Genomic DNA, 24121 nt, shown 5'->3' with positions numbered 1-24121 from the left:
GAACTTGCCCTGATTCTCTACCCACCACAAATGTGCCTTTTCTCAACTATTTCATTTTCCTCTTGGAACAAACTGTTGGGTCTTCATATTCTATTTCCTGGAGCAGGAAAATAGTATAAATAAATAGCTGATGGCCACCTATGGTTCATTGTTAGCTGGCATGGTTGGCAAAAGAAGAGCTCTGCTTCATTCAGTAGGTATGTATTAAACACCTGATATTTGTTCATTCACTGAGCATTTATTACACACCTATTACATTCAAGCTATTGAGCCAGGCATTGTACATACAAAGACAAAAACAAAAGAATTTCTGCCCCTACCAAGTATGCATTCTAATTGTATAAAGCAGTGTTTTAGGTACTTTCATAAAATTTAAAGAAAATTAAAATATTTTCCCTGTCCTTGAAGGAACTAGGAATGTTTAGCCTAAAGAAGACATGACAGTTACTTTAAGTATTTTCAAGTATTTGAATGACTGTCCTATAGAGGAGAATTTTGACTCCAAAGGACAAAACAACAACATTAGACTATCCTACCAACTAAGGCCATCCAAAAGTGGGGCAGAGATCACATCAACAAACATTTATGTTCCAGGAACTGTGCTAACCACTGGGGACACAAATAAAGCCAAGAATAGCCCATGCCCTTTCGAGGCTATGTGTCTCTCCTCACTTACCCATCCCAACTAGAATGGAAGCTACTTGAGGGTAGGTACTATTTCATTTCTATCGTTGTATTCCCAATACTTACTATAGTGCTGTGGATGACACACAGTACAGTTCCTGGCTCATAATCTAATGGAGGAAACAGCGTACAAACAACTTTACACAAATAAGACAGAGACCAGATAAATTAGAGGCAATCACAGAGAAAAAGTACTAGTATCGACAAGGACTAGGAAAGACTTCTTGTAGAAGGTGGGGTTTTAGCTGAGTCTTGAAGGAGATTGAGTGTCTTGTCCAAGAAAAAGCAAGGAGGCCACTGTCCATAGATCACTGTATACTTAGAGGAGAGAAGAGTATAAGAAGGCTGGAAAGGAAGGAAGGGGCCAGCTTGTGAAAGACCTTAGAAGTCAAACAGAGAATTTTACATTTGATCCTGAAAGTGGTGGGTTTCCCCTCCTTCGAGATCTTCAAGCAGAGGACAGGATCATTTTTTTTTGAATATGTTATAGTGGAACCTCTTTTAATTTATGGGTTGGACTAGATTGCTGCTGAAGTCCCTTCCAGACAGGGTTTTTGATTCTGTTTTGTTTTGATCTGTTTTATTGTGGATCCCTTTGGCAGTCTGGTGAAACTTATAGACCCTTTACTCAGAATTGTGTTTTTAAATATAATAAAATAAAATGCATAGTACTATACAGATTAATTATATTAAAATACAGCTATTAAATTTTAAAAAAATTCATGGACTTCATTAAGAATTACAGCTTCCAACTCTCCAATCCTGTGATTCTGTAAGTCTCCAAAATACCAACTAGCTGTGATACATTTAAAATGTGACTTGCTTACAATACTGGATTTACATGTGATCTTTTCAGGGACACTTGTATGACTCTGTTTCCTCTTCAATACTACCCTGGGTGTTCATTTCAATCAGTTGCATAGGATGTCAGATTTAGAATTGAAAGGGGGCTAAGAGATCTTCTAATCTAAACTCATTGCTTTACAATCCAGGAAACTGAAGCCTCAGAGAGGCTAACCTGTCCCAGTTCACATGAGTAAAACATGACAGAGCCTGGTTGGAATCTAGCTCCTCTGATTCCAAATTCAGCACTGCGCACTGAACTTTCCTGTCTGATTTCAGGATATATTAACTCCCTCCGTTGAAGGTATAATTCAACTCTGCTAGCCTTAGCAGATGATCTTAATGAGTTTCTGTGGCCAAAAAAAAAAAGAGAGATAATTTAAAAAATCACCTGATAGCCAGTATATCCCTGTATCTTTTTTCCATTGTAGGACTTGCTAGAGCTTAGGCTTTGCTGACATTTGTCTTGAAAAACCTAAATTTCCTTTCATGGACTTCAAGATCCCAAGGCCATTTCTGAAAAACGGAAAAGCCTATGAGTAGAACGTTCTTGGAGAATAACTGATTTCAAACCTGCAACATTTCTGGGGTAGGGAAATAATTTATCTCTGCCAAGTACCTTCCTATCAACCATCCTGCATATACATGCAATTGCCTTACTAGAAGTTAACTTCTTTGAATCCAAGAATCCCAGAACCTGAGAATTGGAAGGGACCTCAGCAATACAACTAAAACACAAAAGGAAGCCCAGTTCTCCATATCAACTACAAAGGACCTATTTAGGAAGATGCTATCTATCCCTAGAGAAAGGGCTGATAAATGTAAATATGTGTTGTATATGTGTGTGTGCATATATGTAGTTTCATGTATCTATATGTGTGGGTGTGAGTGTGTATGTGTGCATGTGCATGAAATGTTGGCCTTCTCTAATGCAGGATTAGGAGGGAGGGAACAGCTTGGAACTCAAATGTAACAAAAAAGAAAATAAATATTTTAAAAAGGAAGCCCAGCATGTACAACAAGGGATTATCTGACCTCTACTTGAAGACCTGAAAGGAGGGAGAACTCACTACCTTTCAAGGTAAGCCATCCCACTTATTTGTACATAGTTCTCTATTTTCTTTTTCTGTGTTTTCACACTAGCTGTCCTCCATGCTTTGTTTCCTTAAAAACTCTGCTTGAGTCATCTTTATATGAAGCCTCTCCTAGTCTCCCTCCCTCACTCCCCAGCTACTAATCACTTCCATTCTAAAAATGATCATGCATTTATTTTGTGTATATATAGAATTTCTTTGTATGTCTATTTGTCTATCTCTTTATCTCTCTAATCTAACTATCTGTCTCACTTCTCTCTGAGGGGATTAGAGAATGCCTCATGGAAGAGATAGCAACTGAGCTGTGATTTCAAAAGAAGGGAAGGAGGCAATAAGTAGGGAAATGTCAGGGAAATACATGACAGAGCTGAAAAATGGTGGGTGTGCAACAGAACAGAGGTAAGAGGGGGAGGGATGGAATTAAAGAATAGCTTATATTCCAGCTTGGCTGGAACATAGAATATGTGAAGATGAATCATACGAAATAAGACTGGAAAGGAAGATAAGAGTCAGACCATAAAATGGCCTTAACTGCTGAATAATACATTTGAATTTTTTCCTGTAGATTTGTGGGCTCCAAACTTTTTTTGATCATCCACCCCCACCCCATTACTATTCAGTTGCCACATCTTACTGATTTGAACTCTACACATTCTCTTGAATCCATCCCCCACCTCCACTCACACAGCCACTGCCCTAGCTCAGGTTTGTGTCACTTTTTTGCCCAGAGAATCAAGACAACCTCCTAAATGATCTATCCCCCTACATTAGTTACCAGTCTAATTGTATTGAATTGCAAGTGGGACCACCTCACTACCCTACTAAAAAGATTCAGTGATTCCTTAGTGCCTTTAGAATAACATGCAAGCCTCTGTAAATGGCCCTCTACAGTCTGTTCTGAACTTATCTTTCCAGATTTATTTGATATGATTTCCCTTTATGTTTTCTATGTTTCAGCCCAGTTGTTCTACTAACTTGTCCCTGAACTTGACGTGTCATCTCCTATCTACTTATCTTTGCACAAGCAAATAGTTTCAAATATTTTAAAAAGAGAAAAAAGGCATATGTGCTAGATAAAGCCTTACCTGCAAGCCCATCATAGTGCCTCTGCACAGGCAACAGGTGTAGCTGTCACATATTTCACAATGACAGTTGACTACAAGTGGAACCTAAGATGGAAGAATGGGAAGTAAAGGAAATTTTTTTTTATAAACAAACTGCAATATTTGTGTTTCTCCTAGTGCTGAATAATAACTTCGTGTTCACAAAATGCAGGCTGGTATTCTTATTCAAATAATAGCTATAGTTTATATAGTGCTTTAAGGTTTGCAAAACATTTTACATATTTTCTTATTTGATCTTCATATCAACTCAGTGAGGGAGGTGAAATTATTATCCCCATTTTATAAATGAGGAGCCTGAGACTGGGAAAAGGTCAAGTGACTTGCTCAGATTCACATAGCTTAGAAGTATCTGAGATGTGTTAAACTCAAGGCTAGTACTCCAAGTCTACTACTCTACCCCTCTAGATACCACCTATCTGCCTACTAGGAAAGGTGATTTTTTTTAAAGAAACACTTCTCTATTTTCTGACTTACTAGGGAAAGTGAAGTCTTCCATAAAAAAAGAAAGAAATACTGTAAGAGAAAGCAAATAAAAAGGAAAGAAAGAAAGAAAAGAAAAGAAAAACAATCCAAATAGAAGAACTCTATTCTGTAACAGGAAGATGGAATGTGGAAAACAGAAAAGGAAAAAAATTTTTTAAAAGCACCAATAAAAACTTGGGGCTAAAAAAATAGGAATCTTCCCATGAAGGACAGAGCTGAACTAACCGAGAACACTGCTTTCCTTTTACATCCTCCAAGGAACGCTAAGTATTCGCTGGTACCACAAGGGAAAAAGTCATCTATTTCTGGTCAGAGGATGAACAGACAAATCACAATGGTTGGTGACTCCCTGCTGAGGGCTACTGAGTTGGCCATGTGTCATTCTGACACAAATGGTCATGAAGCATTTTGCCTTCTTAAGTCACATATCCCAAATGAGATGGAGAGCCTCCTGGGTCTTGTCAACACTGGTGACTAATATCCACCTCTGGCAACTTATGTGGAGACAAACGATAGAGCCAGAAGGAACCTACAAAGCATCGCTAGGGATTATCATATTGGGTGAAGAAGCTGAAGAGCTCAAGTGCACAAGTAATATTTTCATCACTGCTACAGATACAAGGTCAGGACTTCAGAAGAAAAGGCAGATTTTGGAAGTCAACATTTGGTTAAGCAGATAGTTGCTGACAAAAGGATTTGGATTTCTAGCCCATGTTTTGATATATAGGAAAGATGGACACTTGGTAAGAGGTAGGGTATATTTAATAATGGCCAATAAGAAAATGTTTGTCTAGATTTTAAGCTAACGTAGGTGGAAAAAGGAAACTGCTATCATAGTCCAGGCAGGCTCAAAATGAGTTAGAAGGTCCAATTTAGGAAGGGGAATGTCAGTGGATAGGACCAGTAATACACAGGACATGTTATAAACAAAGTGAGTAGGAAAAAAAATAATGACTGTGGATATCCAGTCAAAGAGCTTAGGTAATGGGCAAAGTGAAACAGACTTCTTCATGTAAACAGGTGAACTTGCTCTCACGAGTGTGACTCATGACTGGGATATGTCAATAGAAGACTATACCTCACTGAAAGAGAATAGATTTGATAAAAGGACTAGCAATACAAAGAAAATACAGTCATGTGAGAAATACACAAACTAAAAAGGAAAGAATGGTAGATAGCATAAGTGGAACAGTGGATAAGAGCACTGGGCTTGGAACCAGGAACTCATCTTTCTGAGTTCAAATCTGGCCTCGAACACTTACTAGTTGTGTGACCCTGGGAAGTCACTTAATCCTGTTTTCCTCAGTTTCCTAATCTGTTAAATGAGCTGGAGAAGGAAATGACAAACCATTCCAGTGTTTTTGCCAAGAAAACTCCAAAGACAGTCATGAAGAGTTGGATACAACTGAAATGACTTAACAGCAACAAAGATCAATGGAAAAAGAATGTGAAATCCTTGAGGGCTAGGATTTTTAAAAAAAAATTTGCATTTTCAGAGCCTAATACAGTTCCTGGAAATCAATCAATCAAGAAGCATTTTTAAAACACCTACTATATGTCAGGCACTGTGCTAAGTGCTGGGGATACCAAAAAAAAAAAAGCAAAAGATAAGCTCTGCCCTCAAAGAACTCATTGTCTAATGGGGGAGATAACATACAAACTACTATGTAAAAAACAGGATAAATTAGAGATGATCAACAGAGGAAAGGAACTAGAATGAAGGGAGATTAGAAAAGACTTCTTGAAGAAGATTGGAGTTTAGCTGGGATTCAAAAGGAATTATGGAATCCAGGAAGCAGAGATGAGGAGGGAGAGAATTCGAGGCATGGGGTCAGCCAATGAAAATGCATGGAGTTTGGAAAATGGAGCGTCTTACACAAGGAACAGCAAGGTGTCCAGTGCCACTGCAATGGAAAGAACATGGGACACACAGTAAACACTTATTAACATTTACTGAATTTAATTGAACACAATTGAGAAATTAAAATAACACTGTGGTGAAAGACAATTGATAATGAATTAGGGAGAAATACAGAATCTTAGAGTTGGAGGGGACCTGATTGGTCACCTAGCCCACCTATACAAGAACAGAGATACCCACCATAACATGCCCAACAAGTGGTTTTCTAGCCTCTCTTTGAAACCTCTGGTAAACAGAAATTCATTATTTCTAGAAACAGTTACTGAACTACCTAGAGATAGGGCATCCCCTTTTTACTAGAAGTTTCAAGCAGAGGCTAGATAAGCTACTTGTTGGGTGTGTTATAGCGGGCATCTCTGTTCTAGTATGGTGGCTACGTAACCTCTGAGGTCCAAAGGAATTTGTTCAGCCTGAATGATTAAAAAGTCTCCTTCAAGACTCTCTGCAGGTTCCACTCATTGCTCCCAGTTCTGTCCCCCTGGAAATTCATAAACTTAACAGAGAGCATGAAATAGGCATCACTGAGACTATAGCTCTCTAGCTGTCTACTGACTTGGATTTTGAAAATGGATGTCCCATAGGCATCTGAAATGTGATATGTCCAAATCAGATCTGATTATCTTTCTCCAAAATTTCATTATTCTTTTTAATTTTCCTCTATTTGTCAAAGATCACACTTTCATCCCAGTCACTCAGGTTAGCAACCTAAACATTATTGTCAACTTTTCCCTTTCCCTTACATATATATCAAATCAGTTGTTAAATCTTCTCATTTCTACCTCCTCATTTCTTGCTCAATCCTTTTCTTTCTACCTACATGGCCATCACCCTATATCACCCCTCCTCACCTGTGTCTTGGGTGATGGTGATCTGAGGTGACTGTATCTGCCTCTATAGAGGCAGGTAGGTGGTATAGCAGATGTAGTGCTGGGCCTGGAGTCAGGAATCCTTAGTTCAAATCCAGCCTCAGACACTAGCTGTGTAATCCTGGACAAGTCACTTTATCTCTGTCTGACTCAGTTTTCTCATACTTAAAACGGGGATAATAGTCGTACCTACTTCTATTGCTGTTGGAAGTTGAATTAGATGATATTGGTAAAGCGCTTTACATGATGACCAAGCTTAATAAATGCTTGTTTCTATCTTATATATAACTGCTTTTCTAAATGCTATTCTCTATATTAGAATAAAAGAACCCTGAAGTAAGGGCCTTTTTAATTTTTTTTATCCCCAAGGCTTAACACAATACCTGGCACATAGCTGGTGCCTAATAAATGTTTGTTGAACGATTAATTAGTTGAAACCAGGGATATGCTTATAAATATTTAACAACTCACTCTCCAGAAAAAATAAAATGTACTCACAACACACTTTTAAGTTTAATTTGCATTTTTAACATTTTCTCCATCAGTTTCTTAAGTCTAGACCATCAACAAAACAATAAATCAAACTCTGATTTGTAGTGATTGCCTATTTCTGAAGTAAAAAGGTCACACTAAAAATGTAACAATTGGCTTTCCAGAGCCAGTAAAAGCTAGCTCCAACACATTTCTGGTGAAGGGGATGTTTGGGCGTTCAATGATACACAATCTGGATTTTGGGAGGTTGGGTTGTAAAGAGTTCTAGAAAATAATGGGTGAAATTATATGACCTACGCCTCTATAGAAGTTTGTCCAAGAAGGGTCATATACTAAAACAAATTCTGATCACACACACACACACACACACACACACAAATATTTCTATTGAGGAAGAAAAGAGAGAACAGTTCAGAGAGACCAATACGGAAGCCCATGGAGTTCATTAATAAAGACATATTAAATAGAATTGTGTGGAGAAAACTGACTCGTGACTGGAATATATAAATGGAAAGTTAGACCTTGCTGAAAGAAAGCAATAGATTGGATAAAGGCAAATAACTGAGGATAAATACCAGAATATGACACAGTCCTGTATGCTAGAAACACTAAAATTTGAAACAAGCTAATGCTGGCAATAGATGCTAAGGTCAGCAAAAGAAAAAAATAATTTTAAGTAGTTATTTGGGGGCTGGAGGAGCATTAAAGAAGTACCAGAATATTCAATTTGGGTGGGTGAGTTGATGCAGATTGAAGACAGAGAGGAGTGAGAACTATATCAAACTTTCATTTGACTTGTGCCAAGGAGAATATTCTTCAGTTGAGGAAGGTTTTGAGGACTCTAAATGCTGCCTTCAATGATCTCATGCCATCTGATCTGGGTAAATTATATTCCAGGATAATGAAATATCTCAAGGGTGTGATTACTGAACTGATAATTGGTGATTTTTGAAAAATATTGGGGAATAGGAGAAGTGTTCCAGAAATTGAAATAATCAAATGTCTTAGTTTCCAAAACAGGAAAGAAGACAGGCTCTTTAAAGGAAAGGAAGTTAGTTTGATTTTGTTTCCTTCCAAAAATGCAGTATCTTATGAAAGTTATGATTTGTGGGCACTAAAAAAAGAAAGCGCATTCACTCAAGAGTGACCTGCTTGAGCCAGCCCAGCAGTAGCAGAATTATATGCTTATTTACTGGCTAGACTGACTTGGAAGAAAACTTGGTGGAAAAGTGCTTTGAAATTTTTTATTTTGCTATTTTGTTGTTGTTGTTTAGTCACTTTTCAGTCATGTCCAATTCTTCATGACAAAAATCTTTCTTAGCAAAGATACTTGAGTGGTGTGCCATTTCCTTCTCCAGATCATTTTGCAGATGAGGAAACTAAGGTAAATGGAGTAAAGTGACTTGTTCAGGGTCACACAACTAGTAAGTGTCTTAGGCTGGATTTGAACTCATCTCTTCCTGATTCCAGGCCCAGTGCTCTATCCACTATGCCACCTAGTTGAATATATCTGTCTATATGTAGATCTATCTATATATAGATAGATCTACATATAGACAGATCTATATATAGATACTATATCTTCACAATAAATATTCCTTTGTAAAAATCCATTGGTGTTAATTGATTAAAATAAATCGGGGTTGCTAATATAACAATAATAATAGCTAAGATTTACATAGCACTTGATACGTGTCAAGCACTCTGCTAAGCACCTTACAATTATTTGACCCTCGCAACAACTCTAGAAGGTAGGTATTATTATTATCATTCTTATTTTACATTGGAGGAATCTGAGGCAAAATAAATTAAGTGACTTGTCCCAGGTCACACTGGTAGTATGTGTCTGCGGCTGGATTTGAACTTAGGTTTCCCTGACTTCAGGCCCAGCCCTCTATCCACTAGGGAAAATATACCAGAATAGGGGATGGAAGTGAAGGCATAAAAGAAAGACACTCTAACCTCTCAGGGGCTATCCCTGAGTGTAGCCTTGTACTGATATCTAGGAGAGTTAGACTAAGGATCTTCAGAGTTTATAAGGGCTACCTTTTCTTTCAGGCAAGTGGAGAATTTCTCAGCTGCTTTACTTTTAGCAGAGAGAACTCTAGCAAATAACTGTAACTGAAGTTCCCCATTAATACAATGTAATGCCTCTAGGCCAGATTTGGATCTTGTTCAATTCCTTCTTCTGTCCTGGTGGTCTGACATGCACCTCCCCAACAGCACTTCTCCTGTTTCTCCCTCTGAACCTGCATGACACCTTGACAGTATCTCTTAGGGTCTTCGTCACATTCTGTCTTACACTGTGGTTATAGAATTCATGGCAATATCTCCTGTTTGCCAACATCGTTATGCTCATTCTAGTTTCCTCTACCATGCTTCTACTCTTCAGGGATGTCCACATTCCTAAGGATGATTAGAGGACCCCATGGTTTTCTTGGTTGGACAAACCTCCTATGGAACCTAGCATCTGCCTCTGGCTCTTTGCTAGAATGACAGCAATTCCTGATTGTTCTCAAGAAGGCAAAATGATTTGCCCAAGTACAAACAGCTATTGTGTGAAAGAGGCAAGACTTAAAACCCAGGTTTTCTGACTCAATATCCAGTTCCCTTTCTACTATACAAAGGCTATTGATCAAAAAATAGTACAAGTTTTCAAGTTGAATGTTTAACATCCCCACTACACGGACAGGCACACACACACACACACACACACACACACACACACACACATTGGAAACAACAGAGGCAAAGAAAACTCAACAATTACATGGATAATGCAGTTCCTACTCCTAAATATTTTCATCAAACCTAATTTTGATGACTTAGATTATCTGAAAGGATAATCTCAACTTGCCCTAGATTTTACATCAATAGACCAAATATGGTCATCTATTTATTAGACCACAGATCAACTTTCATTTGAGATGAGATATAGAAACTTGGAGAGAACCTTGAGGGGAGTCTCTACATTTAAAACAAATGGAAATAAATAATGCACAAAAGGGAAGGCTAACAGAACCAGGTTGCTTCTGTATGAAGTAGAAAATTCAGAAAGGATTTAATGTCTTCAAATGCATGAGGAACAGCATTGATTGACTTTCATGTCAGAATAAAGAGGTAAAATCTTTTAAAATTCAAGAGGACGGAATTAGCTTAGATGAAAGGAAGAATTTCTCAACTAAGAAAAAGTCATGAATTCCCTTTATTTGGACATTTTAAAGAAATACTAAGAGTTCTTAAAATAGTTTCTTGTTTTGCCTGAAAGCATGAAAGCGACCTCCCATTTTCAAGAAAGTGGCCTCCAGTTTTGGACCTTCACATTCAAAATTGTTAGGATTCTGTTTTAGTCATTTTAAAATTAGCTCAGTTCCCAAAGGATTCTATCCTGCAGCCCCAAGAAAATCAAGTTCTAGTGATTCAGAGTAAATGAGGATGGATTCAGTCAGGATTAGATATATGGGCAGATAAATAGATAGATAGGGATAGAGATAGATAGATAGACAGACAGACAGACAGATAGATAGAAATGGATAGAGATAAAGAGATAGATGGATAGACAGAGAGATAGAGATAGAGATGAACAGAGATATATAAAGAGATAAACAGAGATAGATGGATAGACAGAGATAGAGACAGAGAGACAGAGATAGAGATAAACAGACAGATAGATAGATAGATGGATAGATAGATATTGAGTATCTATGTGCCAGGCATCATACTAAATGCTGAGAATAGAAGTACAAGTAAAAAGAAACCAGCCCCTGTTCTTAAGGAGTTGGTTTTCTAATGAAAGAAGATAACACATAACAGGAAGATGGAAAGTTGGGAGGAGAAGCTACCCCCATGGAGGCAAGGTAAAAAAGTCGAGAGAGTCATTAATGGGGCCAAGATCATACATTTCTTCTGTAGCTTGCACATATATTGAGGGCAACAGTGTTCTTTCAATAACTCCTCCCTTATTTTTATATCATCCCTATTAATCATTTTTCTTCTGCTCTCATTTACCTTTCTCTATCAGAGAAACAGAAGGAAAATTTGTTCTCTGCCTTATCACCCCATTTCCATATCATACTGTCAGTATGTGTCCTGCTTCTGATGTACATTGGTGTGTGACTTTGGGCAAGTCACCTAACCTCCAAGAGCTCTAGGCAACTCTCAAAAACTCTAAATTGAAGAGAAAGTGCCAACCAGAGTGAGTAGGAGAATTTCCTAATCTGGGGGGAGGGGTTTCCCTTTAGCAAATGAACTCACAGATCTAGTCCCTATCATTATTCTCATAGTGATACTATATGGTTTCAAATCATGGAATGTCATGATCACCAAGGAATCAAAAGCTGGGTAATCCAAAATGTGATGGAGAATAGAATAGCGGGTATAAATAAGCAACTAATAATCAACTGTGCAAGCTGAGCAGTGTAAAAGCTATCATCAAAGAAGAGTGTGATCAGAAAAGGAGGGCTAGATATGCAGCAAGAATAAAGATTAACAGCTGGACAGCTCATATGCTGCACTAATATCAATAGATCAAGAGGTGTAAAGGATAGGCTCAGAACAGGATGGGAAAGTATGAATGGCGTGTGATCGACACTGTTGCAAAGGCTACCCAGATTGATGAACTCACAAATTCACTGTGTATGCTGGATTTGCAAGTGAAGGACCTGAATTCAAATCCCAGCTTTGCCACTTACTAGCTATGTGACCTTGGGCAACCTCTCTAGGCCCAGGTATCCTAATATGTAAAAATGAGAGGTTTGGACAAGATGGCCTCTCCTCTAGGTCTAACTCTCTGATCCTGTAAGCCTTTGTTTTATAAGTTTACATCTTCTACCCACTAAGTCTGTTAAAAGTTCTTCTTTTAGGCCTTATTATGTTCCCTATCTACACATTCTCTTGATGGTCTCATGATCTCCCAAAGGTTTAATTATCTCTTTGTAAATGAATGCCATATCTATATCTATCTGTCTACCTGTCTATCTCCATATGTACATATCTACCTATGTATCTATTTATACCTATATCTATCTGCATGTAATCTTTTCCTGAGCTCCAACCCCACATGACCCAGTATCTGATGGCTATAGTCACCTGGGTCTCAAATGACCAGATTACCAGATTCCAAAAACCTCAAATTTAACATCTTCCAAACAGAAATTATATTACTTACTTCATTCACAACTTGGTTCTCTAGACTTATTTTTATCCTGCTCCTTGAAAGCTGCTTTCTAATACTTGAGAAACTTCTTACCTGAGACCCCATTCTGACTGAGGACTGTCTGCCTATCCTGACTGCTAGTTCAGGAGGGATCCCAGTCATGCTTCATCTGACTCTTAACTCAATTCTTTAAGCATCTTTTCCTCCTCAGCAGCCATCTTGTCCTCAATTAACTTTCAAAAAATACACACAACACACCTTTAAGTTTAATCTGGATAATTAAAATTTTCTTCATCACTTTCTTAAGTCTATACAATCAACAAAATAATATATCAAGCCCTAGTTTGTGATGTTTGCCAATTTCCAAAGTGTAAATGCTCATACTGAAAATTTAACAACAGGCTCTGAGCTAGCTCCAGCACATTCCTGCTTCCCCTCCTCCTCTCCTATGCTCTCCAGCTCTCATTTATGCAATGTCTTCCCTGATCAGGAAACATCAAAAATTAGAATGTAAGCTCCTTGAAGGCGGGAACTGTCTTGCTTGCTTGGAATTTATATCTCTAGCACTTAGCACCGTGTTTGGCACATAGCAAATACCTATACACATAATCTATTATCTCTAATAAATGCATTATTTAACTATTCTCTAAATCCTGAATTCCAAACTTATGTGGGGAAGGCATTACTAGTTACCTAGGTTCATAATTTCTTTGGCTTCTCTAGGCTCTTCTATCCAACTTTGTAACATCTGATAAATTGCCAAATCTTGTCAATTCTAGTTCTACCATCTTTCACATATGCTCTTTTCTCTACTCACAAAACATCTATTCTAGTCCCCACCCCCTCTCTCTTGGACCACTATAATTACCCCTTTTGGCGTTTCCCTGCCTCCAGTTCTGCCTGTCTCCATTTCATTCTCCAAACAACTGCCAAAATAATTTTTCTAAAGTTTAGGTCTATCCTATCCACTTCCCTTTACAAAAGCCTTCCCTTTTTACTCTTCTTAATGCTTCTGAGAAAAAATATAAACTCAGTCTGACATTTAAGCCCTCTACAATCTGAGTCTATTCTATTTTTCCAGTCTTATTTCACACTGACTCTGCATTTCATCTAAATTGTCCTCTTGGTTGTGATCCAAACTCAGTATTTAATTTCCCACCTCCGTGCATTTGCACAGTCAAACTCTAATGCTTGAGCTTCACTACCCTTGGGCCCCAAGGTCTTTGACCTCTAAAATTCTATAATTCTGTTGTACATGGAATCCCAATGGGCAATGGGGTACTGTAGAAAGAGTCCTGCATTGGGGATCTAGAAACCTAGTTTCAAAATTCATCTCTGCTATCTATTTCCCATGTGGCCTTCCTTAGGTAAGTCACTTCACCACTCTAGGCCTCAGTTTCCTCAACTGTAAAACATGATAGTGGTGTTTTTGGATGTAGCCAATGGGAGAGATTATTTTACTTGACTATCTCTTTTTGTTATTAGGTTTTGTCTTTCCTTTTTTTTTTTCAAATAGGGAGGTGGGAAGGAGAGAAAATAGAGTTTTGTTAACTTAGAAAATTAAAATTAAATCTATAAAAAAGAGGGGGTACTAGATGTCCTCTGATGTCCCTCCATGCTCTAAATCTACGTATGATCCTGTAATCCCCTGGATTGGGAAAACCTTAGAGTTACTTATACTTAGCGAGTCCTATGAAGAGAAAGAAGCCAAACCTTTGTAGCTCCAGCAAATGCAAAACAACCAGCCTCAGAGGAGCTGTCTTCCTGATGTTTGTCAGCAAAGGCATCAAAGAGAGGTAAGCCAGAAAAAGCAGCTGAATCCAAGCCAGGAGCAACCCAGAATCCAACCCAGCACTTATACCAGGAGAATGCAAGGTTCCTGTAACCCCTTGCAATTGTTCACTATTTAAGAGCCCTGCATACTCCTTGGTGAGCTCGATCAGCACTGCAGTCTTTCCATGTTATTTCAGGAGGAAACTCAAGGACAAAGAGGTAAGTCACATGCTCAGAATTGAGAAACATGGGGTTCCAAGTTCTGCAGAACCCTGTTGTGCAGAGGTCCTGAATAATAATTCTATAAGAAAAGTTCTGATGTTATAGAAGCACACCAGGTGGGCATAGAATAAAAGGAGGGTTTCTCAAAAACCAAAATTAGAAACACAGTGTTGAGAGAGGAGAATTATCTCCACCCTCAAAAGCACTGCCCCTGTCCCACTCACACCAAAACCTGGTTTGTTACTTTGAGGGACAGAATATTAACAATTGAAAAGGCATGGGATTTGAAGTCTGAGGACTTTGGTTTGAATCCCAGCTCTGTCACTCACTTCCTATATGAGTGACCTTGGGCAAGTCACTTAACCTTCTAGTCTCAGTTTCCTCATTTGTAAAATAAAGAAGTTGAAATCAATGACCCCCCCCCAAAAAAAGGTCTTCCACCTCTACATCTATGAGCCAGTAAGTTTCCAAACATAATTACAAGGGGTTTTCTCTCTCTTAACCACTCCATATATGTGCCTATGTGCTTGTCCATTGACACACTGACATACGCAGGTTCCTCTCCCCTATCCTCCCTTCTCTCTTTCTGTCTCTATATCTTTCTGTGTCTCTGACTCTGTCTCTGTCTCTGTCTCTCTGTGTGTCTCTCTCTCCCTCCCCCACTCCCTCTTTCCTTCCTTCTGTCCCTCTCTCCTTCCCCCAATACTCAAACCCACACACATTTTCAGTTGTTTGATAGTTTTTCAGTTGTGTTCAACTCTTCATGACCCCACTTGGGGTGCTCTTCACAAACACAGTGGAGCACTGTTTGCCATTTCCTTCTCCTCCTCATTTTACAGATGAAGAACTGAGACAAACAGGGTTAAGTGATTTGCCCAGGGTCACACAGCTAGTAAGTATCTGAGGCAAGATTTAAAATCAGTAAAAGTAGTCTTCTTGACACCAGGACTGGCACTCTATCCACTGTGCCACCTGGCTGTGTCCCCCTTCCCCACTGGTTGCCCATTCTCCCCTAGAGTCACTCTTTACATTTTCTCACACACCATACACTGCAACCCACACACATACATTATCACACACACCGTAAATACATCCATTAAATTCTTGGACTCTTCTCACACCAGTGTCTGTCAGCCACACCTCACTTGTCTCTACCCCAGTTCTGCCTTATTCACTTCCTCTATCATTTCTTTCTCACCCCACACCCTGTGTCTGATGGATGAATGGTACCTCCATGTCCTTTTACTCACCTCATGTCTCACACACATTGCCATCCTGTTCACACTCCATATCTAAACACACCTGCATGAATACTTTCCCTTACATAGTACTCCACACCCCATTTTGCTACAAGATTTCCATAACACTTCCCTTATCCCAGAGGTATTCCACCCTTGCTGATCCATGAGACCAACATTTGTGCTTCCTGTCAAAATATTTCAAACCTTAATATGTTCTGTGGACGAAGAGGTTTTAGAAGTTCTAATCTTAGGAGTTTCTAATTCGGCTACACGAAGTATATTTGCTGAGACAATTCTAAGCAGTGAAAGGATTTAAGATGCTCATTTTCCCCTTTTTGTTAAGGGCTAGGAATTTATTGGGTCTGTATGCTCCTTCTATGAACTCTTATTATACACATCTCCTTACTGTCATGACCTGTCTGGCCTTCTTTCCAAGTCATTTCCCTTCTTCTAGACTTGTGATCCTTCCATCTTTATCCCTCTTTCTTCTCTTCTTCCTTCCCCTCTCCACCCACCCCACTTCTCCCAGTCCCTTCTCCCCACCAAAACTTAACTGTTCTCTATCTGTGAGATCTCTTTCTCCCATCGTAAGTTCCTCTCAGAAGCTCCATTTTGAAGAAGGGTCCTTACCAGCATTCTTCATTCTCCTGATTTTGCCATCATTCCCCTGACTGGGTCCTTCTTAGGTAACTTTCCTTCTTCCCCCACTTCTCAGCTCCCTTTCATGTGTTATCTTTCCATATTAGTATATAAACTTCTTGAAGGCAAGGGTTATCTCACTTGCTTGCCCCTGTATCCCCAATACTTAGAATGGTGCCTGGCACATGGTAAGAGCTTAATATATGTGTGTTTACCTGTTGGCTTCTTGACTTCTATGCCCCATCCTCTGACAATCTTGTTAAGTGACTGATTAATCTGATAGTCTAAGTTATGAAGGTATTAATAGTCAGTAGTCAATTAGTGTATTAATTATATCAAAAGCATTTGCAGCTCAATAAAGGACATTTAGTGACTTTTAACCTAAAGGAGTAAATATTCCAAATAATAGAACTTTAGTGTCTAGAATAAAGGAGTTGCTAGTTGTGGTCAGAACTAATCTCCCTAATAAATGGTTATTGTTGTTCTTTGTCCTTCATTCTTGAAGAGGACCACGGCATCAGGAAGGTGATGCCATGACTTGTAAGTGAATTGGATTAAAGTGAGGGAGGGTCATGCAAAGTCACTAACCTCACTTTTCCTCCAGAGTTTTCTGGGTCCAGTGGCAAGATATATTTCCAGATGACTGGAGATGGCCCTGGATGCAGTGGGATTGATGTGAATTGAATTGAATTGCAAAGTCCAATACTAGGTGCTGAGAAAACAAAGGTGAAAAAACTACTTAGCCCTTGCCCTCAAGATGCGTATAATCTATACTAAAGATAAAGCCTGGACTTGAGCAGAGTGTGATTCCAAGCAAGATAGGCTGATGGCAAAGGAGAGATCCTTATGAAGTTCTCTGAGGCATCTGAAGAGGAAAGGATCATTTTGAGGCACAGAGACAGGTTAATCAAGGGAGAATTCCTGGGCAGGGACTCTAAGCAGACTGCAAAGGCCAGCTTGTACTGCCCTCCTATTTCCAATGTGATGCAAGTGCCTTTCCACTAAGATTTATTTCCCAGCTGGCGCTTGTATGTTTCATTAAACTATATTGTTATTGTTATTATTGCTGTTCAGTTGTTTTTGAGTCACATCCAACTCTTCATGGTCCCATTTGGGATCTTCTTGGCAAAGATACTGGAGCGGGTTGCCATTTCCTTCTCCAGCTTATTTTACAGATGAGGAAACTGAGGCAAACAAGGTTAAGTGACTTGCCCAGGGTCACTCAGCTAGTGAATGTATGATGCCAGATTTGAACTCAGGAAGATTCATTCAGTCAGGAAGACGCCAGGCCTGGCACTCTGCTGCGCCACCTAGCTGCCCCTCCATTAAGTTATCTTTTATTTGCATTAATGTGAGATTGGTGTCTATCCACCCAGACTGTAGAAGAAGAAAAGGATTCTTTCTGAGATCCGGATTGCAAAGTGGGGTGAAAGGAGTAGAACCATCGATTTTCAGTGTCTGCCTTTACATAGTCAATGTTTTTTTTTTAATTTTTTTTTCCATCTTCAGATTGTCATTAGAATTTCCAAAGGGCCAAAAAAAGCCAGGCTCCAGCCATGCTCATTTTCCAGCCTTTTACCCTACTTGACTTCATTCCTCTGCCCAAGTGAAAAGCCCACATGAGTTGCCATAAATGAGGAAAACATATTAATAAAAAATGAACAAAGCACTTCCATATTTCCTGTTGCCTAAGCCTCTTTGCAGCCTCTAGAGCAAGTCTTCTTAGCCTGTGTTGAACTGTGGTGTCCTTTAGACACTCTGGCAAAGCTTATAGGCCCCTTCTCAGAAAGATATTTTTAAATGCAAAAAATAAAATACACAAGATTGCAAAGGAAACGAATTATATTGAAATGCAGTTATCAAAATACTTTTTTTAAAAAGTTCATGAACCCTTGCTTAAGGACCCCTGCCCTACCAAAAATTTTTACCTCTGATAAACTGACTTCCAGTATTGTTGCATCTGATTCCTTGTCACAATTACATTTTTTTTGGAATTTGAGTGATCTATGTGTCATGGTAACTACCTATATAGAAGGAAATGCTTAGTTCTGGCCCTTTCATTGACTCTGGTCTACACCTCCTGAGGTTGTGTCTACATACACCACAATAGAAAATCTCCCCCGTCCTTCCAACCCTAACTCTCAGTCTAACCTGTTAATTGTTATTTACCTGGCTGGAAATGTGATTTCCAGAAACCCTAAGGTACACATTGTGGCTCTGGGGCCACAGTCAGGGGAAATCTGAGTTCAAATCCTGACTCAAACATTTATTAACTATGTGATGCTGGGCAAGTTACTTAACCTCTAGCTTTCACAGTGTCCTCATCAGAAAAAAAAATGGATAATAATATCACCTACCTTCCAGAGCTGTTGTGAGGATCAAATGAACTAACATTTGTAAAGCATTTAGTATAGTAGGCACATAGTAGGCACTTAATACATGCATGCTTGCTTGCTTCCTTCCTTGTTCCGTTTGTATAATTGTATAGTGGTATCAAATCTTAGTCCCTGACTAGTTGATTGCAAATACAAAACTGTTAGACTGAATCTCATTAATATTCCATCTTCCTTTTGGATATGATGTTTAGATTCTAGAAGTGCACCATCACACAATTGTGAGTGCACATAGACAATCCCAGAGGATACAGCAATATTAGGCATCCTCAGGGCAGCTAGGTGGCGCAGTGGACAGAGCTCTGGCCTTGGAGTCAGGAGGACCTGAGTTCAAATCTGGCCTCAGACACTTGACACTTACCAGCTATGTGACTCTGGGCAAGTCACTTAACCCCAATTGCCTCACCAAAAAAAGGCAAAAAAAAAATATCAGCCATCCTCTCAGTTGCTTCTTTGGGTGATTGGATGCTTCTCTCTCTCTCTCTCTCTCTCTCTCTCTCTCTCTCTCTCTCTCTCTCTCTCTCTCTCTCCCTCTCTCTCTCTTTCTCTCTCTCTCTCACTGTCTTTGTGTCTCTCTCTCTTTCACACACACACACACACACACACACACACACACACACACACTCCATTGGAGAAATGGAAGAAAATGAGCTGCTGAATCTCCCATAAGACTCACCCAGGCTTTGCTTTTGGGCTCTCTCGACAAGACACTATGTATTGGCTGCTTTAAAGATTATGCCAGCTCTGTCTCTGTCTGATTCAAATTCTACCTGGAGTGGATATAAGATGCCAGGGCCCTGACCAGCTGTTGATCCCACCTGTACTTTTCTGCTCCTTCATCCATATAATTTGTGTTAATAATACCTTACATTTACATGATGTTTTCCACATTCATTGTCTAATCTTATAGTATGGCTTTATGCTCTTTTCCCACCAATAAAACATGAGAGATGGACAGAAAAAGAAAGCCAGATAGAAAGAGATAGACATAGACAGAGATAAAACATTATGAAGCTCTTAATCTATTGTAACTACCATGCCAAGTGCTGGAGATCAAATATAAACAAACAAAACATTCTCTACCCTTGAAATGCTTACCTTTTCATCAATTAAACATAATACATCAAGAGGAGAAGGAATGGAGCTAAGTGGGGGAAAGCATGACAAAGTGGCTTAGAAATCGCTGGGAAGTAAAAATAGCATGGTGGCCTGGTTCCAGACATAATAAGGCAAAAGCTTCTGTTTTAGAGTCTGAAATTCCAAGACCCCAATGCATAGGTGATGAGGAGGATGTCTAGAGCATAGGAAGCGTAAGATTAGAGATGACCAGGATCATGATTGGATGACACTAATATAGTGCTTCACAACAACTCACTTTACATGCCTTATCTCATCTGTGCCTCACATTTTTTTTTTTGAGGTAGACTGGTAGCAATTGTTATCTCCATTTTACAAATGAAGAAACTGAAGTTTGGAGAAGTTAAATGACAATTTATCTTGCCCCTGAATGAGTAGGAGGGAAAGAATGTCAAAGACAGGAATCATCACAGGCACTGACCCTGAACAAATTTAGAGAACATGGTCAAGAGCAGGAAAAGAGGTATAAGGGGAAGTATCGTCCACATAAAACCACAAAACTTCTAGCCTGGGTGAAATAGAATGACCTGATCTTTCAAATTTAAAAGGAAGGATGATTAGCATGCTGAGTGACCAAGAAAGATCCAAGAGGATCTTGATGGGCTAGAGCTTTAGGCTGAATCTAATAAGATGCGCAAATGTAAAGTCTTACACTTGAGACCAAAAAAATCATCTTCCCCAAATATAATATGAGGGAAGAATAGTTAGATGGCAATTATTCTGAAAAAGGATCTGAGGTTTTCAGGGGACTGCAAGTCCATTATGAATCAGCAGTGTGAGGTGATGGCCAAAAAAAGCTAATATGATCTTTGCATTAAGAGAGGTCTAGCTACTAGGAATGGTAGCTTTACCAGGGTGGTAAAGATCCTGGAGTCCACGAAATATGAGGCTCAGTTGAAGGAGCTGAGTGTATTTAACTTGGAGAAGACTTAAAGGGGTGGGGGGAATGATAGTTGTGGTCAAGTATTTGAAGAGCTGTTGGATGGAAGATGGATTAGACTTGTCTCATTTGGCCCCAGAGATCTAAACTAGAAGCTAGTAGTGAAAGTTACAAAGAGGCATGTTTAGTTTTGGTGTCAGGAAAAATGCCCCTTACATTTAGAGCTGTTCAAAATTGGAATGAGCTGCCTCGAGAGATGCTGGGTTCTTCCTCCTTGGAGGCCTTCAGAGTCTATATCAGAGGATCAGAGGTGTCAAACATGTGGCCCACAAGACTCCCTAGTACACCCCCCCATCCAGATGAAAATTTAATTGGGAAATATTTAACAAAATTTAAAAAAACACACGAAAGAGCATGGATAATGTTAATATGTGGTTTTCTAAATAAATATGTGGCCAATAGAGATCCTTACGTAAGGTCATTTTGATTTGCTTTTGACACCACTGGTCTTCTTAAACTGTGGGTCTTGACTCCATTTGGGGTTGCAACCCACAGTTTAAGAAGCCCTTAAGGGATCACAAGTGGAAAAAAGTTTAAGAAGTCCTGGCTGACCACTTGTGAATGTTATAGTTGGTGGCAGTGGTATTGCTTTTGTGTATGGGTTGGGTTAGTTGACCACAGAGGTCCCTTCTAACTCTCAGATTCTAGTTCTGGCCCTTCCACTAACTAGCTGTACAACCTTAAACAATTCACTTCCTGTCTGTTTCACAGTATGACCACTAAGATCCCTTCCATCTATAGTAATCTATGATTTTATTAATTAAAAATAAAGGTATTCCTCCACCTTCCCCTTTTGGCACCTATTTTTCCTTCCTGACTGTTGTCCCTACTACTTAGCCATCCCATACCCTCAGCTGCTCTTTGGCTATATACAACCCTTTATGACCATGTTCCATTCAGGCCTACCCTCTTAAAGCATGACCCCGTGCTCTAGACTATTTGTCTTCCCTCCTAATCCTTCCTGGGAACTGCTATGCTTCCCATCAAAATATAACTCTCCTATATTCTGCTTAGTCCTAATGGGCCAACATAAAGCTGTTTCAGAGGGTTACAATTAATGCATTGCTAATTCCTTAAGCAGCAGTTGGATGAACACCTGTCAGGAATATCGTAAACAGGATTTATGATCTCTATTGGGCTTGTACCAACTTATCTCTGAGGTTTCTCTCGACTCTAAAGCTATGATGCTATCATCACTAAGTTTACTAATCAGGTTTCTTCTAGCTCTAAATGTCTATGCCATAGTTCGGGGTGTGGAACCTGTGGCCTCAAGGCCACATGTGGCCCTCTAGGTCCTCAGGTGAAGACCTTTGACTAAATCCAAACTTAACAGAACAAATTCCCTTAATAAAAGGATTTGTTCTGTAAAACTTGGACACAGTCAAAAGGCCGTACCCAAGGACCTAGAAGGCCACATATGTTTTCAAGGCTGCAGGTTCCTCACCCTTTCCATTAATGGTTGAAGTTTCAGCACTTTAGAAAATCAGTGGAAAATAGGGTCTTAGTTAATAGGACCCACCCCTAGCATCATGTAGGGGGCAGCCTCCATGTGGATGTAATAGTGGTAAAATGGAAAGAACACTGGGCATAGAGTCTAGTGATTAAGTTCAAATCCTGGTTCAGCCACTTACTAAGTATGTAACTATAGGCAAGGGAGGGTGGGAGGAGAGGAGAAGAAAAGATTTAGGGGGATGCAATACCTATCTTTAAGCATTTAAACAGCTGTCACATGTAAGAGGATCAGAATTGTTTTGCTTAGTGCCAGAGGATAGAACTGGAAGCAATGAGTTGAAATTGTGGGGAGGCAAATGTAAGCTCCATGTATGGGAAAACTTCCTAACAATGACAGTTAACAAGGATGGAATGGCATGCCTAGGACAATAGTGAGTAGTCCCTTAGTAGAGGTCTTCAAACAAAATTGGAATGACTACTTGTAAAAGTTGTTACAAAGTTATTGGAGTCTGAAATAGATGGCCTCTGAGCTTCCTTCCAACTCTGAGATCAGTCAATCAACAAGCATTTATTAACTGCCTACTATTTGCCAGGCAATGGGCCAGAGATACAAAGTCAAAATTAAAATGGTCCTCAAGGATCTCCTGTGATTCTGTCTGTCAGTTTCTCTATGAAGACCCCATGGGTTAGAAGAGAAACCAAAGGTAACATTTAAATATGAAAAACAAACAGGTATATGGGTATAATAGGGTTATTGCAAAGAAATCACTTGTAAATCTGAAAGCACTTGAAAATGAGCGTTAGTGAGGCCTATGTGGCTTTAATAACTTCCTACAACCTCCTCCTTTCCTCCCCTGTACTCATCTTCTCATACTCCACACCTTTTCCTAATTAACCAGCATGCTCTAGGCTCTCTCAACATTCTCTAGCTTTCTAGACCCTTCTGACTACTTCCATTTCCAAGTTCGTTCTCCAGTGTTTGGGGGACAGTGGCCAACCCTTCCTGCTGCTTTCTTGGCCAGCTTTTCCTCTGACATCTCCCATATTTTTCTCACAGGGCCAGTTCTCTCAGGCCAGATTTGGTGTGACATGGGGCCACACCAAGGCCCTCAGAAAGAGCTCCTCTCTCTTCTGTACCCCAACATCCCAATAATATTACCATACCCCCTCAGTGCTAGAGATCACTCTCAGTCCTTCACCCAAGTTTTTTGCTTTGGGTTGTCCCATGAGAACAAAATCTAAGAAATGGCAATGACTTTTGAGAACCAGAACCAAGCCTTGAATTGTAAGATCTTTAGCATTTGGAGGAGAAAATCTAAAGTGAATTCTGACATTTGATCTCTAATAGTAAGTGTAGTAAGTTCAGACTAAATCTGTTGTGGTTCATCTTCCCTCCTCTCATTAGGGTGAAATGTAGTCTAAAGGTTGAATTATATTTCATATTCTGAAAGACAGAAATGAAAAGACAAGACCTTTCGGCAATGTTTTAGGCTATTAAAAAAAAACATGGTATCCCCATTATCTGTGAGTAAACCTTCTCACTGCAGTTTTAATTAATTTGGAGCATCCTTTAGACATAAAGTTATATACACCTATTTTTTAAAAATGGGAATATTGATCTTGGACTAGCCATAAATTCCTGCAATATCTGTCCTTAGTAAA

The sequence above is a fragment of the Vombatus ursinus genome, unplaced genomic scaffold, assembly GCF_900497805.2.
Source record: "Vombatus ursinus unplaced genomic scaffold, bare-nosed wombat genome assembly UNPS02010284.1, whole genome shotgun sequence".
Lineage (NCBI taxonomy): Eukaryota > Metazoa > Chordata > Mammalia > Diprotodontia > Vombatidae > Vombatus > Vombatus ursinus.
This window is presented reverse-complemented; position numbering follows the sequence as displayed.